Here is a 17,409-nt window from a genome sequence, read left to right as displayed (position 1 = left end):
GAATCGTGTGGCAGGCATGAAGCCAAACATGAGATAGCTAAGAATGCCAATGATGAGCAAAATCAGACAAAAGCCGTATCCTGAACAGCCAATGAATGAATTGTGCAGTTCATGTTACGTAGTTGCAGTAATATGACTAAATTGGTAGCTTTCATATACACAAGTAATTTCAATGTCACAGAAAGGCCTTTATCTCAAAATCAAATAAACAAACTAAAAAAATATAATCTTCCTGATAGCTAATGCAGAGGTTAAGACCAAACAAGAAAATACCTCAAAGGGAATCATGGATTCACAAGAATGTGAAATTCAATTCTTTTCCCAAGAACAAATTTTGAGTAGCATCAGTGGAGACCAGGAGAGCTTGAAGAAAACAGTCTTTCCCTATGCAGGAGAGGATGTTGTAGGGAGAGGTGAGGGAAATCCCAGGAAGAGCGGGTTGTCTGGGGCTGGTTTAGGGACAGAGTCCAAACTGTCTCACAATAGCTAAAGGATCATATTTACCTTACAAAGAAAAGTTGGTTTCGACTACATATTTGATGTCTGTGCCAGGTTTTACCCTCTGGAAAAATCAAAAATGTACAATAAATTTTCTACATCAAGAGAATACTCCATACTTTTAGATCTTGTTATTGAAATATCACTTGGGTCCCCAAGCATAGTACTTGGCTGAGGTGCTTGCATGGATTGTTTATATTGCTCATTAATTAATGTGATGAATGAATGTATTAAAAATAGGACTCCCAGTTTTCATACTGAAGGCTTACACATAATAGCACCTAAAGAGCTAAAAACCTTTAGAAAAGTACTGCGTTATTTATTTACAGAATAGCTTTGACTCATTTAATAATTAGGTTTTATAATTACTTTGTAGATTACTTTTTGACTTTCTACAATTATAATTGAATATTATGTTCCTATAAATCTAAAAATACTTTTGGTGTTGCTAATACTGATTAATTTCCCTTAATGTCTTTGAGACTATTATGTCTGGAGATAAAAAGAAAATACTAGTGTGGCTCGAAAGACCCAAACTTCTCAGATGTTCACTCATTCTATACATACTTTTTCATACCTGCTATATTTCATATATTTATCTTCATGTTAAAAAGTAGACAAATAGAGTCTGTCTTCACAATTTTTACATTCTTTTATACTGTATTTAACCCATACAGTTTTAAGTCCAAATTGTAGGAACAAAAATGAAAGAACACTTGCTAAGTTTTAATTTTTAAAATCATCCTGTTTTGCCTAACATTGAGTATAGATAACATTGAGTATAGATGCATTCAACTTTTTACATTTTGATACCTGGTGTGTTATTGTAAGTAAAATAATAACCTTCAGACATTATACTTATTGAGTAAAGATTAACATATATGTAACGTATTTCACTGTTTTAAAATATTTAGCAATTTCAGTATGAATTTAGATAAAACAGATAATAAAATCAGAGGATATAATTTTGAGAACAATTTCTTCCTGGAGTAAGTGTTCTGATTAGATTTAACCAGGCCCTCATTAAAAGGTACATGTCCGTGCTTTACACTCAAGGGGGTTCCTAGCAAATGACCCCATGAAAACATTTACGTGGAATTCTCATCTCTGCCAAATGTGCTGGATTTTGGCATGGAATCAACAATGCTGATGTAATAGTAAGCTAACTTGGATAGAAAGAGCTCCCGACCTTCCTTTCCGGTAGGTGTAGTCTCATGGAAAATCACCTTTGAATCCAAGAAACTGAATGATGCAATGGGGGAAATGATGCCTGTGGGAAAATCTAGAGGAAGTCCCCAACTGATCAGTCTCCTTTTCTACCTCACAGATTCTGTGGGGAAACTTCCTAAAGGGGCCTCTTGTCAAGGATCATACAGTCAATGGCCATTTACTGACCAGCAGCAGCATGTGGAAGGCACAGCGCCTACGATTACAAAGGAGCTGTGAGGGCTGCTGAGCAAATGAGCTACTCTGCACCCTCCAGGCCTGTAGTTGGCTCTGATAGAGAGTCTAGCCTATGATCTGCCAGAAAATATTTGGCAAAGAGCTCACCTGTTTGCATAAGTACAAATATTCAGTTGACATGATTCCTCAAAGAGAGTTGTGAGGGTGAAAGTAAGTTCATTGTCCACCTGTAATCGTCCTGAACTTCTGAGGTAATGGATGTGAAAGTGCTTTATAGAAACACAATGCAAATACAAGGCACTTTCAGTGACTACTTCAGTACCAGAGGCTCTTGTGGAAACAAAGAGAGACACACATGGACCCGGGTCCCACATGAATAGACTGTTTTGCCATCCATTTTAGCCCTCTGAAAGAGTGTAGTTCACATCCCTTGCAGTGACTCATCTAGAGTGTCCTTTGGTGAACTACACATAGGCATTGATGTTCTTTGTTCTCCCAGCACATACCTGTGGTCCTTGTAACATTTGATGTGTACATTAGAAATCCATGATGTTTTTCAGGCAAAATAAAACATGTGAGGTAGAAGATCGGCCTAGAGCCTAAAGCATCATATAATGCACTCCCAAGTAACAGCTATATTTTATAGTATGTATGTGCCAGAAACAGAGAAACAGAGATGGCTCAGTTCCTTTAATTCTCACAACAAACATGAAAGATGTACCATTATTACCCCCACTTTACAGATGAGAAAACAGAAGGGTATAGAAGTATAGTGATAGACCCCGAATCACACGCAGTAAATGGCAGTGTCAGACTCAAATCTAACAGGTCTGTTGCCAGTCTGTATAATTAGCATCTGCGCTATATACTTTTAAGTATTAGTTTTATGTATACTGCTCTATTTCTAATAAAAGTTGTACTATTTTGTAATATATCTGTCATCTTAGTTTTCACCAGATTTTAGCCCATGAGAGACTTCTCTGATGATTATTGTGTATACAATACTTTCTATTTGCAAAATATTTATCAATTGCAAATGTTGTACCATAAAATAATTTGAGAAATCCTCACTAAAGCAGAAAATAAACATGTGTTATATTAAAGGTGGACTTCATTAAGTAAGTACATACAGCTAGGTTCCACTTTATTAATTTTCAGCTTCTCATTTCTCGGTATACATGATCCGAATGGTTTTCACAGGGAAGTCTCAAGTGCTCTTCTCCTGTATGCTGCTGCTTTTTAAAGGTAGCTCATTTTCACTTACTTGTTCATCATCCTCTTCCTTCCTGCAATTCCAGAAGCCGTGTTACTAATTACTGACCTAGTCAACCCTCAAAGAGGACAAAGGCAGCTAAAATTGGAGTGCTCTTTACTTTAGAATCACAATGGATTTTCCATTTTTTAGAAAGTGTAAAGCATTTTTAACTGAAGGGCCCAGAGACCTTTCAGTTATATGGGCACTTCAGTTTCTGCTAAAAAAAAAAGTTATAATTCAATTTTTCTTTTTAAAAAGTATTTCACACACAATTTGAAGTATCTGTATGTGTATATACATGCAACAGGTATGCACGTATGTATATGAATTTTTCATTCTCGCGTTAGCATTTAAAGCCACAGAATTATAATGCTCATACTCATTGCAGAGATATTTCTCAAAAAGTTAGCAAGAATAAAAAATAGTACTAATTACAGTAGGGGATGAATAGTTGTAAATCACCTCGTCACAGAGCCTGGCTGATAGATGCTCCAGAAATATTTATGAAACTAAGATGAGCTATCACTGAACTGCTATCTCTGGCCTTGGAACCAAGAAATGAAGAAGTTGGGGGCCGGGGATTTAGCTCAGTGGTTTCTCCGCCTGCTGCGCAAGCGCAAGGACGCCAGTTCGATCCCCGGGACCAAAAAAAAAAAAAAAAAGGAGTTGGTAAATACAGTGGACACTTGACTTACAAACTCGATTAGTTCCCGAGGTCTGCTTGTAACTCAAGTTGGTTGTAAGTCAATACACCTGAGATCTGGATTTTTTTACCTGGGTACACACTATAGATAACAAAAGGCAGATGAATCTTCCATTAACCTAATTAACTCAAGTTGTTCGTATGTCAGGCTGGTCACAACTTGAGGGTCCACTATATATGAGAATTGAGAAGGAATTTAGAAATGATCGAATGCAACCCTTTTGTTTTTAAGATGAAGAAATCACTTCAGGAAAGCCTTCTCCAAGACCACACATTTGTTTAAAGGCAGATGCTGTGTTCATCACAACGTGTACTTCCGCACTCCCACCTGTTAGCGCATCTGCCGTGTACCTCACCCCTTTGAAGTGCTGGCCAGCGTTCTCACACAGTGCTGCCCAAGGCTAAGTTAATGCACCCCTGTGTGCCTCTAAATTTCTTAGCCACATTTTAAAAAAATTGTAATAAGTGAGATGAATTTTAGGAATATATTCAATTCAATATCATAAAATATTATAATTCCAATAACACTATAAAATTGATTAAGCAATTAATTTCCCATTACTATAAAAGTTGGTCATTGTTATCTCACTTTTTTGAGGTTTTTCAAAATCTGGAGTGTAAATCATATTTTCACACATCTCTGTTTGGATTAACCATGTTTCAAGTACTTAATAGTGACCTGGCGCTTTGAACTACCTTGTTAGGCAGAATGGCTCTAAAATCAAAGGGAAAGAAAGTATTATTATGCATTTTAAAAGTTGCAGTATTTTATTACTGTATATTTATTTATTTTGGGGGGCAGTACCAAAACCACTGAGCTAAATCCCCAGCCCCATTACTGTGTGCTTCTAAAATTCAATTTTAACATAAATGCACAAAAATAAACTATTCCCTATACGGAGTCAAATATATATAGATATTATACAAGTGTACATATATATGTAAACAAACCATCAAAATTACTGAATTAGATTGTTTTAGATACAACTTCTGCCAGACTTTCAAGGAAGCAATATCTTCCACCTTACACAAATTATCTCATTTTTCAAGTAACTCTCGACAAGTATACAATAAATTCCATTTGCAGCACAAGAGAGACTTAAACTGCTAAGTAACTTAAAACTATGACCCAGCAGATCAACAGTACCACACTGTTGATTAGCAACATTGTATATCGTTATCCATCATTTCCATATGCAAACGGAGAGTTGGTTCTGCTGTCACATAAGGGTCCTGCTGCTTGACAGACTGCTGCATAGGTCCTGCTTACCAGGTATTGTACTTACCAGAAAAATGAAAGAAGGAAGAGAGTTTGTCTTTCTCATCACTCTTCAAAATCTTGTTTCTAACAAGAAATTCTGTAGACGCAGAGACTATTGCATTATTCAGTGTTAATTCCCTGAAAAGTTAATGTCATTATGGGTTCAGGTAATGCCTTGACCTTTTTTTGTATATTTGTTCAAAGCTTTGCTATATATGTTGGTTGGTGGGTTTTTCCCTTTTTGAATTCCTTAGCTTTTGAAGTAATAACAGCTGAGAGGGGAAAGGAGAGGCAGGGGGTGGAAAAGAGAAGAAACTGATTCAGATCACATTCCTGGAAGCTTCTGATTTGGTACAGTACAATGCTTGAGATAATTTTATCTCTTTTTCAAAGGTCTATTACACTTTCCTTTTTTATTCTCTGCCCCAGAACATTAATCAGAAGACTACTCTAGTCTTTCCTCAAAGTTAATGGCTCCACATTAATAAGGTTTTTTTATTAATTAATATAAGGCAATGTAGCCTTGTCTTTAAATTTTTAATTCTTTTAGATGTTTATCACCAAACCTAGATTCTTATTACTCTCAATGAGTGAAGCAGATAGACATGTTAGAATGTTTGTAGCTATACGTAGCAGAAAACTACAACACGATTGGATTAAACCATAAACATCCCTGATATAAGAAAGTCAGTCATGTAGTAACACAGGAACATTATCAATTGCCTGAGTCCTTTTCATCCATATCTCTTGTCATCCTCAAGAATTGATTAGTCTTCTGACAGATGTCTACCATAATTCCAGTTCTATGCAGATAACTAAAAATGCAGAAAAAGGAACATGTTTTCTTCATGCTGTCTTTTTAAAATAGAGAAAAATCCTTCCCAGAGAGACTACACCTAGATGACTTCCCTTCAATGCCTCACTGAACAAAATTGTATCATGTGTCAATGTTTTAGCCAGTCACTACCCCAGAGACATTACCTCCATGACTAGCTGAGACTAGCAAGTCTCCCATGTGGGGCTGCACCTGAGGCTCGCTGCCCTGTAAGTACATGGCTGCAAAGTTTTGTGAGTATTTGGATTACACTAAGGGCCTAGTAAAAAGGAGGAATGGTTCTTGGTTGGGACATATATAGAGTCCACTTCAAATAAGTCAGAAATGGTGAAGGGCTTTAAGATATTGTCAGTGGGGCTAGAGAGACTTGGACTGTTTTGATCGATATTAAGGAGTTTCAGCTAAAGAGCACTTGGGTAATATTAGATGAGCGACATAAGTATTCTGCCTGGTGCAACTAGGACATTGGTGATGACGTTTATTTTGAATTAAGATAATATCCAAAGGAGAAGCAGTTTAGAGGGAGAGTAGATCGAATTGTACCTGAGTGTGAATGGCAGGGGCCTAGACTGTTTGAAGGTCAAGAAAGGTTTTCTAGTCCTTAAAGCACTTTCAAATACTAAGGCATGTGTTAACCAATAACTGACAGAGGACAGTACTAGGGGTACTGAAGTTTATTGCAGAAAATGATGAGTAAAACAAGAGAGAAATGAAGGGGTTTAGAAAAAGAAGTACTCCTCTCAGGGTGAGAAAAAAGTGGGGGAATCTGGAGTTCCTCGTGAAATGTATAAATTTTAATTGAATCTTCAATAAAAGATTTGACGTACAATTATGTGTGGTGGCAAACATGGGTAATCCCAGCGCTGGAGGGTAGGGGTGGGGGGCTGAAGTAGGAGGAGAGCATGTTTAAGGATAGCCTGGGATGAATAGTAAGTTCAAAGCCAGCCGGAACTACATTGTGAGGCCAAAAAAAAAGGTTTGAATCCAGCTGTGTTGATGTATGCCTATAATTCCAGCTATTTGGGAGGCTGAGGCAGGAGGATTGTAGGTTCAAGGCCAGCCAGGGCAACTGAACAAGCTCATGTCTTGAATTAAAAAGTACTGGGACTACAGCTCAGTGGTAGAACTTTGCTGGGTTCCTTGCCCAGTACCTCAAAAAAACTTGACAAATAGGAATTGAAGAAAGGTGGGGTCACTCCACTCTCTGTAAGGCAGATTTGAGGAGTGGTGAGGAGGAGTTGGGTTGCTAGGGCAGGTTTGAATGGATAAAATCAATAGGAAGCTTGTGGAATAATTGCATAAAATATATTTCCTCTATTACTTTCATTGCAAACTGTATTAGTCAGCTATGCTACCGTAATGCTACATACAAAATAGTAGCATCTTACTCACCGGTGTGCTTGTGGGTCAGTGCTCATCACCTCAGTGTGCGTTCGTGAAGTTTGCATTCATATTTGTCCCTCAGGTCGCTCCTTCTTGGACAAACAGTTTCCCTCAGCATACTATGGTCATGCAACAGGTGACCATTCCAGAAACTCTTGGTACTTCACAAGGCTCAGCTTAGAGCAAGCAGGATCATTTGCACCCATTTTCTCTTAGTCAAAATGCATGATCCTGCCCAGTATCACTGGGCCGGGGACGTAGCTCAGTGGTGCTGTGCCTGCCTCGCAAGCACAAGGTCCTGGGTTTGATCCTCGGTGCCAAAAATGAAACAAAATGTCCAGTATCATTGAGGGTGGAAGGTAGGGGCAAGGAAGACACTGAATCTTTCTAAACAATAGTCTAATATGTAACATAGGAGGAGTAGAATTGGATTTCGCTGAGCAGCCATGAAATTCCTAGAACACCAGGATTCTCAGCTACAGTGCCTAGCGGGCTTAGTGACAAACTCAGGAAAGCAGTCTCAGTAGAGTGACCTTTTTCTTCCTCTACGCTTGTGCTATTATCCCAAAGGGATGACATGGGCTGGTAAGTTGGTCACTGGGCCAACTAGGCAAAATAGAACCAGCAACTTCAGGAGCATCTCATTTTCATGATCAGTTGCCTTTGGTCTCATGCAGCAACATTGCTCCATTCTCCTAGGCTTAATTAGAGGCTGCTGTTGCCTTCCTCACCAGCCCTGCTAGTGAGTGATAAAAACTCAAACAATAAAATACTTGCACTGTTTTCCTTAATATGTAGTTTTTGGACTTCTTCCAAAAATCCAACACATTTATGAAAGTTGAACCAAGTCACTGTGCTAATTATTCTACCAACTGTGTATCTTAATTAGTTGTTTAACACGTGGTCCGCAGAAGTGACATGGGTTTCCCCCATTGTATAGCTAACTTACATACCTGAGATTTGAAGACATCTTCAAACTATTTTATTTCTAGAGAGCAAATGAATTGCTGCATAAATAAGAAATTTTAGTAGTGTTTTTTAATTCCTGAATCAAATATATGGCTAAGGTTGTATTTAATGGATCCATAAATTCTCAACCCCAAATGGCTCCATGATGCTTGAGTAGATCCTGTAAATAAAGTATGTGCACACATACATGTGAGAGCCTTGTTTTATAAAACATGTTTTAATAAGACACCAGTGATGTGGTCGTAAAATATAAAAGTGAAGCTCACTTCCTGCTTCTCTATACTTCCCAAATTTCATTCAGCACTTTTTCTGCACTTCATTCTGTGCTTTTTTTGCTACTGGCAATGATTAGTGAGCCTGAAAAGGCCGCATACAGTGGAGGAAGAGATGTCCTTCCTGACACTCTTCAGTCCTGAGGCTCCAAGTCCACAATTCCTTAGAAAATTTCTAGCTTCACTTTTAGGGTTCTTTTCCCCCTACATATTAAAAGAGGTATTTGAGAGAAAGGAAAAAGAACAGGGAAATCACAAAGACAAGAATTTCAGCAGGAGACAAGATTTTAAAAGTATATTTATGTTTAAGCATTAAATATTACCTGTCACAGGGGTTGTCATTGAAGAATCTCAGTGAGCCCTGAGCATGAAAATCTGGTTCAGGAAGAACAATACATTGGAAGATGCCTGGCCACACATGTCATAGGAGGAAGGCCCTGGTCAAGTCTAGTTTCTAGGAGTGCATTCCCAGGGGCAACAGAGAAGTTCAAGTCTAGTTTCTAGGAGTGCGTTCCCAGGGGGAACAGAGAAGTTGCAGGCTGGGTAATACGGCAGCTGCATTGTGAGAATGAATGAGGATATCAACTTGGAAGAGTAAGAGTAGAAAGAATTCAGAGAGATAGAATAAAAGCTGAAATTGGTAGAAATAGGTTAAGCTTAATGTAAAGGTCATGAGAGCCTGTATTTCATCCGTGGCTGGAGTACTTTTCTGCACTTCACCTGGGATGGGTCCTTATACCAACCAATTTGGAAATTGAGCTTCAGATTTTTTTATTTGCTACAAAGAAATTGATTAACTGAAAAAAAAAAGGTTACTTAATTGATTTGTTTTAAGGTAAAAGAAACAAAAGCCTTCAAAGAGAATTGTTGCTTGATTGGTAAGTGGGTTGATTTGTCAATAAGAAAATGGAAGGAAGGAAGGAAGGGAGGGAGGGAAACAAAAGAATGAAAAGTGAAATAAGCGTTCTCTAATTTCACAGTTTTTAAAATCGAAGCTGGATGTGCTGGCACACCCCTTTTATTCCAGCACTCAGGAGGTTGAAGCAGGAGGACTGCTGTGAGTTTGAAGACAGCCTGGGATACATAGTGAGTCCAAGGCCAGCCTGAGCTATCTAGCACGAGTATGTCTCAGTAAAGAAAAAGTCTAATAATTATTACTAAATTATGCCCTCTTCATCAGATTTTTGACCATTTTTTCAATCTATACAACTCAGATGTGTCCTATTTCAGTGTGTTGTATTTATAAAATGGTTTTTGAATTTTAAAAACATATGAATGTTAGTATTTTTATAAATCACAGTAGACAAACTGTGGATAATGAATTATATCAAATAAGTATGATTACAAGTAGATACTTTTAAGTTAGAATTAAGTAACGAGTTAATAGACTATTTACCTGGCATGCAGGAGATATTGGGTTTGATACCCAGCACAGCCAAAACTAAAGCAAAAATAGAAATAATTTCAGTAAGTTGTCAAGGCAAAATATTTCACCTTGTTTCCTCCTGTATTTAGGTTTCTTATAAAACATAGCTTATATTTATATATAAGGTATTGTCCATAAAGCCTCAAATTATATATAATATTTTATATTTTAATAGGTCAGTCATACCCTTTTGGATACTGTGTTCCTAGTCTAAGTGCCAAATAGTGTTTTAAATTCATTTAGGCAATTTGGCTAGCATTTCTCTCATCTAATCATCAACTTATCCATAATAGGGAGTTTGCCTGCACACTTACATGCACACTCACACACTCACACACACACACACACACACACATGGAGGGGAGAGAGGGAGAAGGAGAGAGAAAGAGAGGCTCTACAATAGGAGACAAGAAGATTGACTGGAGACTCAGGAAATCAGAAAAGTGTGACTGGGAATGTGACAGGACTGCTCTAACACTGTTGGTTCATACTAGGTGGCTGCTTCCCTGATCCTGGGCAGTAGTTTTGTTTTATTGTTTTAGAAAAACTGGTGTCAATACCGAATAGTTTCTCTAGTGTGAGAAACTGAAAGTATAAATAAGGACTAAAAGGTATAATAGATAGTGTGAAATAGGAAGAAAAGGGGCAAAGGGGAGGGGGAAGTGGGAGGGGTAGGGGAGAGGAAAGAAGGGAATGGAATGAATACGAGAAAATGGAGAAATGGAAATAAAGTCTTTGTAGATAGGGAGGGATGGAGCGGTTGAAGGGAGGGCAGGGGAATGGGGAAAAAATAAGAACCAAGATGGATTATGAAAAGGTGAAAATTTCCAATGATGAATGTCATTATGTGGTATACCTTAAATGTACCAATATAATTTAAAAAAAGAAATAGTGTAGAAAGTTTTACTTTATTTTACTTTTCGGTTTTTCCCTTGTTTCTGGAAGTAGTTCAAGATTTAGAAAGTATCTTCCCACTTGCATTTAGAAAACCCATTTCTAAAGACTCTCCTTCTGTGGAAAAACTCTTAATGTGACATTTGTAGAAACAATTTCAGAACAGAGTATTTTATTGCTTGTTTCAGCAGAGTTTTTAACTGTTCTTTTCTAAATACTACAAATGCCTAAAATACATAATTAGTTAACCGCAGAGATACAGCTCTACCTGATACAGTAATTATAGGTCACCTCAAAGATAGTAGTAACATCTTTTTATAAGACTTAATTCATATTTCTCTCACACAAAAAAATAGACACCGAATTATGACTGGAGTTTATATAAGACCAGTCTAAAGCCAACCATGGCTATGTAATTCCAATGATTCTCTCCCCATCAATGGAAAATTAGTGTCAGCTGAGCCGGAGTCCACAGAGTCTGAGTAAATGTCTGTTTCCTTGCCACAACTGAATGTGTGAAACTTTTTTCAAATGGTAAAATTACTATGAAAGGTCAGGAGATTAGTTTTACATGCATCATGGAATCCATTTGCTTTAATGGTATTATAACAAGAGAATAGACGTTTTTCCTGAGTTTAGAACCAAATTAGAATTCAAATATTCAGAATTCTGGCTCAACCCCAAACTATTTTCTTTAACGTGATCGTCCCTTGACAAAATGATATTCTTTCAAATTAGGAAGAAGGAGGATTTCTGGGAAAAAATATACACATATGAATATATGTATATATGCACTACTATTTGAAAGGAGCATGTAATCTAAAGGTACTGCACAGGAGCTCCATGCTGAGCTTGTCCTTCCTTAGATTATGAGCACCTTGAAAGCATATATTACATATATTCTGTAAATAGCTGCCCCTCGGGAAATAATAACTTTTCTTTCAAAAAATCAAGGAGAATCCACAGGTCTTTTGAATTTTAATTAATTACTGCATGTCAAAAAGTTGAGTCTCATACACTTCCCAAGTAATCAGCCCATATCTTTAGCTTCTTAACGTAAGCAAATTGTTCAATTGTGCCATCATTTTATTCATCTGTAGAAGTGAATAGTGTACATAGTAGGCAAACGCTAAATGCTATATGTATTGGTATTTCTATGAGTCTGAATTTCCTCTAATATGACAATAATGACTCATTTGAAACAATTCATTAGATTTGTCACTAACCCCTGTTATGTTTATAAAAATGCCTCCTGTATAGCCAGACCAGAGAATCTGTCTTATCTCAACTGTTTTATTATGTATTCCTTCATGAGGTATATACCACCAGTTAATTTAGAAACCATCCCTTTCTCTGTCATTCATCAAATCTTCATCACTCTATTCCGGGGGTTGAGCATACCCCCAGATACCTGTAGGAGGCTATGATGGGGACTAAAGAGAGACAGAAACAATATTCAAGGTATAAGGGAAGACTGACGGAGAGAAGTCTGTCTCTAGTGGACAAGGTGAATAAAACTCTGCAGTTGACCCACTTTTATTAGCCAGCCAGAAGCTCAGGGGAAGGGGTAGTGTACTTTTCCTGGAAAAGTGACTGCAGTAAGAATGGGGCTATAAAAATGAGTTAATCATCACAAAGGGAACAAATTAATGGGGATTAGGTCCTTCCCCATACCTGGATTCCTGCTTTTTTTTTTTTGCATTGTCCTCTGCAGATGTTATCTTCCCTCAGGAGTGCTGTGATTATGAGCTTTCTCCACAGAGCCAGGAAATACGCAGCCTTCCACATATTTCCCTATTCCTAAAGCAAGTTACATTGTCCTCGAGACTGCAGGGCCTAAGTCACAAAGTCTGGTCCCTGCCATTTTCCTCACATAGCTTGGTCCCCAACAACTCTACAGTTATTTTGTTTGCCTAAAAAGAATTATTTGTAAAGGAAGAATATTGGTGACAAACAAAATTCCCTACATTCTCTCTTTTTCCTGCCTTTGAAGAGTTTAAGGTCAGAGCACTAAACCCATACATGCTCTGGTTTAAAGAATAATTGAGTCAACTATCATAACAGAGGGCCTGAAAATATCTGAAGGTAAAAAAAAAAAAAAAATCTGAAGGTAGAATGAATAGTTTATACTAAGCCAATATGCTCCAAGCTCTGAAAACATTCAGCAGCATAACCTCAACAGAACTATGAGGCAAAAAATAAGGGAAATGCTTTGGGCTTTGGAGCTTTTCATTTCCTGTGAGCAACACATCCCCTGCCCTTGTCTCACCTCCTGCTCATTGTCCTGGTGGAATCTTCCTGCGAGTTCCCTGCCTGTGCCTAGAGCCAAGTCCTTACATGAAGGCAAGAGCTGTTTGAAATTGTGATGTACAAAGCAGGTTCAGCTAGGCATAATTTGACTCTTTTGGAGGGCTGTGGCTATCTGTTAGTGGATTCTGCCTGTAGTTTGGGATGTCTTGGTTTACAGAGATGTAAAGTGTAATTGGCCTAAAAGATGTCTCTTAATAAAAAAAAAATCCTGTTAGGGAGGACCGTGGTCCCCTGCCTTGTTTCTACTAAGTGGAATGTTGTGTTAACTGATTTTGATAAGGGGTTGAGAAAAGGAACTGATTTTTCCACTACCACCTGAAGAAAGCAGGTAAAACTTGCTGTGACATGTTTGCCTCCTCTAATAGGTAGTGCGAATGTAGCTGCTTCTTTATGAAGGGCAAGCACCCCAACTTCTCCAATCTTTCCTTGAGTTGGGTCCCCTCTTCTTTCCGGCTGGTACCCCACAAGCCGGGTGATGCTCTCAAAATCTAGACAAGTGCCAGAAACACCATCTTCAGCTCAGATGTGCACTGGCTGACGAGAGGCAGGTGGTATGTGGTGAGGAAATGTCACCAGCCGCTAGGCCTCAAGTTATCAGCATGGATTGACAGCTAAGGGAGGTGGTGCATGCCTTTGTACTGTGGCCATAACCAGTGACTCTTGAGTGACCACAGTTTTGTCCCTACAGTAAACTTGAAAATACTGCACTGAAACAAGAAGATAGTACTTGAACCTGGCATCAGTTAAGGAGTAAAGTGTGCAAGGCCAAGCTTTCTCATTTTTCTACCCTGCTTATATGTGAGGTTGTAGATGTTTCCTTGGGGCTGACGAAGACAGATATCCTGTAGTTATGATGGTATCGGTATACGTCGGTCCGGGCACCTTTCCAACTTCATGACCATCATCAGTTATGTTTGGTGAAGGTTGTTTCCTCCATCCACTACCGAAATTGGCACCAACAGCGTTCTAGGGTTCATGACGCAGAGGTGGGTGTGGCTAAATTAATAGGTAGTTTTCCACCATCCCATACACAGTCTTTCCCACCTCCTTGTAAGCCAAGGCTATTTTCTCACTTCTCTTCCTGCCTATCTGAGGTCAGTTTATATATAAACCAATGGCAAGGTCGAAATTAGCTCTGAGCATTATGTTGAAGGGCTTAATCCTTCATACATTTCTTTCCCTTTTCCGCATTTCAGACTCTCAGCACTTTCACTTGCTACAGATTATGATCATGGACTGTTTATGATCACTATAACAAATACATTCCCTGTTCAAAGACTGAAGGAACCTAGATGGAATCATTTAAAAGGACTGATTTCAGCGATCAAAAACATGTAACATCAAAATAACATATTATTTTCAAAATATCATAAAGCTTATGATTTTACTAATTCCAAATTCAAATTTTATATCTGCCTTTAGAATTGCAAAAGCCCATAGCTCTGAAATGATACACATTCATGATATTGGAATTTGAGCCCTTGTCTTTATGTATCTCTGCTCAAATATTTAAGTCACTGTATCTGGGGAAAGTTTTGTTTTTGGATTTTGTTTGCTTTGGGGGATTGAAGCCAGGGTCTTATGCATGCTAAGCAGGTACTATACCACTGATTTACATCCCCAGCCCAAGTCTGGAAATGTTTCAGCTTTTCTGAGAGGTTCTCCCATTTCTGCAATCTCATTCTGCCTCTCCTCTTCTCTCTCTCTCTCCCTCAGCTTCTCCCTCTCTCTTTCCTCAAAACTCCTTCCTATCGCCACTTAGCATTAAAAATAAAAATCACACCAAAATTATTTTGGTGTCATCTTGACCTCCCCATTTCATAGTAGGCTTCTCCTTTCTTATAGACTGAAGAAAGAAAAGAGAAAGGATATTCCTTTACTGGCCTAGAAGGAAATATGTCCTTTCCTTGTCCCTAAGTTAAAATACTTGAAGATTTACAAATTATTGGAGATTTAAGAGCAATTCCGACATGTGCAAACAGCATTGCAGAATTGCACCAAACACAGACAAACCTAAGCACCCATCTCATTTTGACCAGCTTTCAAGTATAGTTGCCAAGTCCTAATCAAAACTCTTCTTTGATGCCACAAAATAAGTATTGAAGAAGTATGTATTGGTTTAGGTTCCCACACAAGTAGACTCTGAGACAAGGAGTACAGGTAGTTTATTTTAAAATTTCAAGAAATACAAGTAAATGAGCATGAAAATGAGACAAGACATGGAAGGACACAAAGCGTCTACCATGGCAGTGGGAAATTGACTCAGTTCCTCAGTGGGGCTCAGGGAAACTGTCAAGGATCTCTCAGTCACCCGAACTGTGGGATGTGGAAGCTGGGCTTCTTTTCTACCAGTTCCTCCATCTACCATGTGTTTCTGGAGATGATTAATAGTCCACCATTTCTGGTTTATTAATGTATGGGCCAAGCATGTAGTTACAGCCAAAAATTAGCTCTTGAGCATAATTATTAACGACCCTCAGGCCAGGAGCTTCAGCTTTGAACGCTGATTATTCAGAAGATATGGGTACCAATAATTTCCCCTATAAGAGTCCTGGACCTGGAATTCATTATATGCAACTGTTTTGAATCAAGGTTATTCTTTGCGTGTCTGGAAAATCTAAACAAACTATTATTGTTTTTGTGTTGGTATTTAGGCATCTGAATATATATCATCAAATACAATCAAAAGAAGTATAAATTAGTTCATCACAAAATCAGATGTGCAGTCACATATTAACTTGAAGTTCTTTGTAGACTACCATTTGAAATAGGAGCTTCCGTAGGGAGAGATCTAAAAACATTTTTCTATGAAAGCTGTTTAATTACAATCTGCTTTAATGGTATTTTATCACAAACACAATGAGATATCGTCTCACCCCAATTAGGATTTCTATTATCGAAAAAAAGAAACTAACATGATGATGAGGATGTGGAGAAAGAAAATTCTCATACCTTGGTGGAGATGCAAATTAGTAAAATCACTATGAAAAATAGTATGAAGATTCTGCAAAGAACTAGAGATAGAACTACTGTATGGTCCAGCTATATCATTACTAGGTTTATATTTAAAGAAAATTAAATAACTATATCAAAGAAATTCCTATACACCTGTGTCTAGTGCAACACTTCTCAGAACTGCTAAGATACAGAATCAACCCTGGTGTCCATCAGAGGATGAATAAATGAAGAAAATGTGGTGTATTATACACAATAGAACTGAGAAGAAAGAATAAAATCCTGTGAGTAGTGACAACATGGATAGAATTGCAGGACATATTATTAAATGAAGTAAGTCAGACAGCTATTACATGTTCTCAATCACATGTGGAAGCTAAAAAAGTTGATCTCATAGGAGAGAGTTGTTACCAGAGGCTTGGAATGGGGAAGGTTGGGAGCCGGAGAGAATATGGTTAATAGGTACAAGGGTTGCATTGCAAATGAGAAATAACTTCCATTATTCTGTAGCAAAGAAGGGTAACTATAGTTGGTGGTAATTAATTGTATATTTCAGAATACATAGTAGAAATAACTTTGAACTTTCTCAGCACCAAGAAGTGGTAAATGGACTAATGACCGTACCACTTACTCTGATCTGTTCATGGATGTATCAAAATGTCACCCTATATCTTACAGACACATACCATTATGATGCATCGATTAAAAATTTAAAAATCTAGATCCTGGAGTCTAAAATAATAACACACTTTATCATATCATAAACCTTCAAAACAAATGTTTAACTATCTTCTGAAATGTGTAGGAAATGTTTCTTAAATGCCAAGTGACATTTGTAGAGATAAGCTGTAAGACAAGTTTTTTTACCACCAACTGAAATACGGTTTCATTAAATATCAGTCTTGATATTAATTGAGCTTGCTCTTTATTTGGGAAGACTAAAGCAAAGTTGTATTTAGGAATAATTCAACAACTTTAAGCTCTTCTAAATCATTTCAGCAACAAGGCCAAAAGAGAATTCTCGAATCTCAAAGTTGGAGGGAGCGTTCTACTTTTCTCCTATGCCTTGGGCAGGACTACCCACTATCACAGTTCTCTTCTCCGGTCTTCTACCCCGTCACTCTCTGTCTCCACAGAAATTGGCCCTTCCACCAGCCCCAAGGGAGCCCATTCCATTTTTATTAGGAAACTATTTACATAACCCCAAATCTCATCAAGATTTGCTAGAGTAACACTTTACATTC

The 17,409-nt window shown here is 37.9% G+C and overlaps 1 long non-coding RNA gene across 1 annotated transcript in view; it reads left to right on the top strand.

Moving 5' to 3' along the window:
- LOC147824456 (uncharacterized) overlaps positions 1 to 17,409 on the top strand; it is a 230,887-nt gene that overhangs the window by 195,781 nt on the left and 17,697 nt on the right. The gene's annotated exons all lie outside the window — the stretch shown is intronic.

The sequence above is a fragment of the Heterocephalus glaber genome, unplaced genomic scaffold, assembly GCF_053883595.1.
Source record: "Heterocephalus glaber isolate CG9 unplaced genomic scaffold, H.glaber_assembly_v1.0 deba00001539, whole genome shotgun sequence".
Taxonomy (NCBI): domain Eukaryota; kingdom Metazoa; phylum Chordata; class Mammalia; order Rodentia; family Bathyergidae; genus Heterocephalus; species Heterocephalus glaber.
The sequence above is the reverse complement of the archived record's forward strand: the minus strand, read 5'-3'. Positions and strand labels throughout refer to the sequence as shown.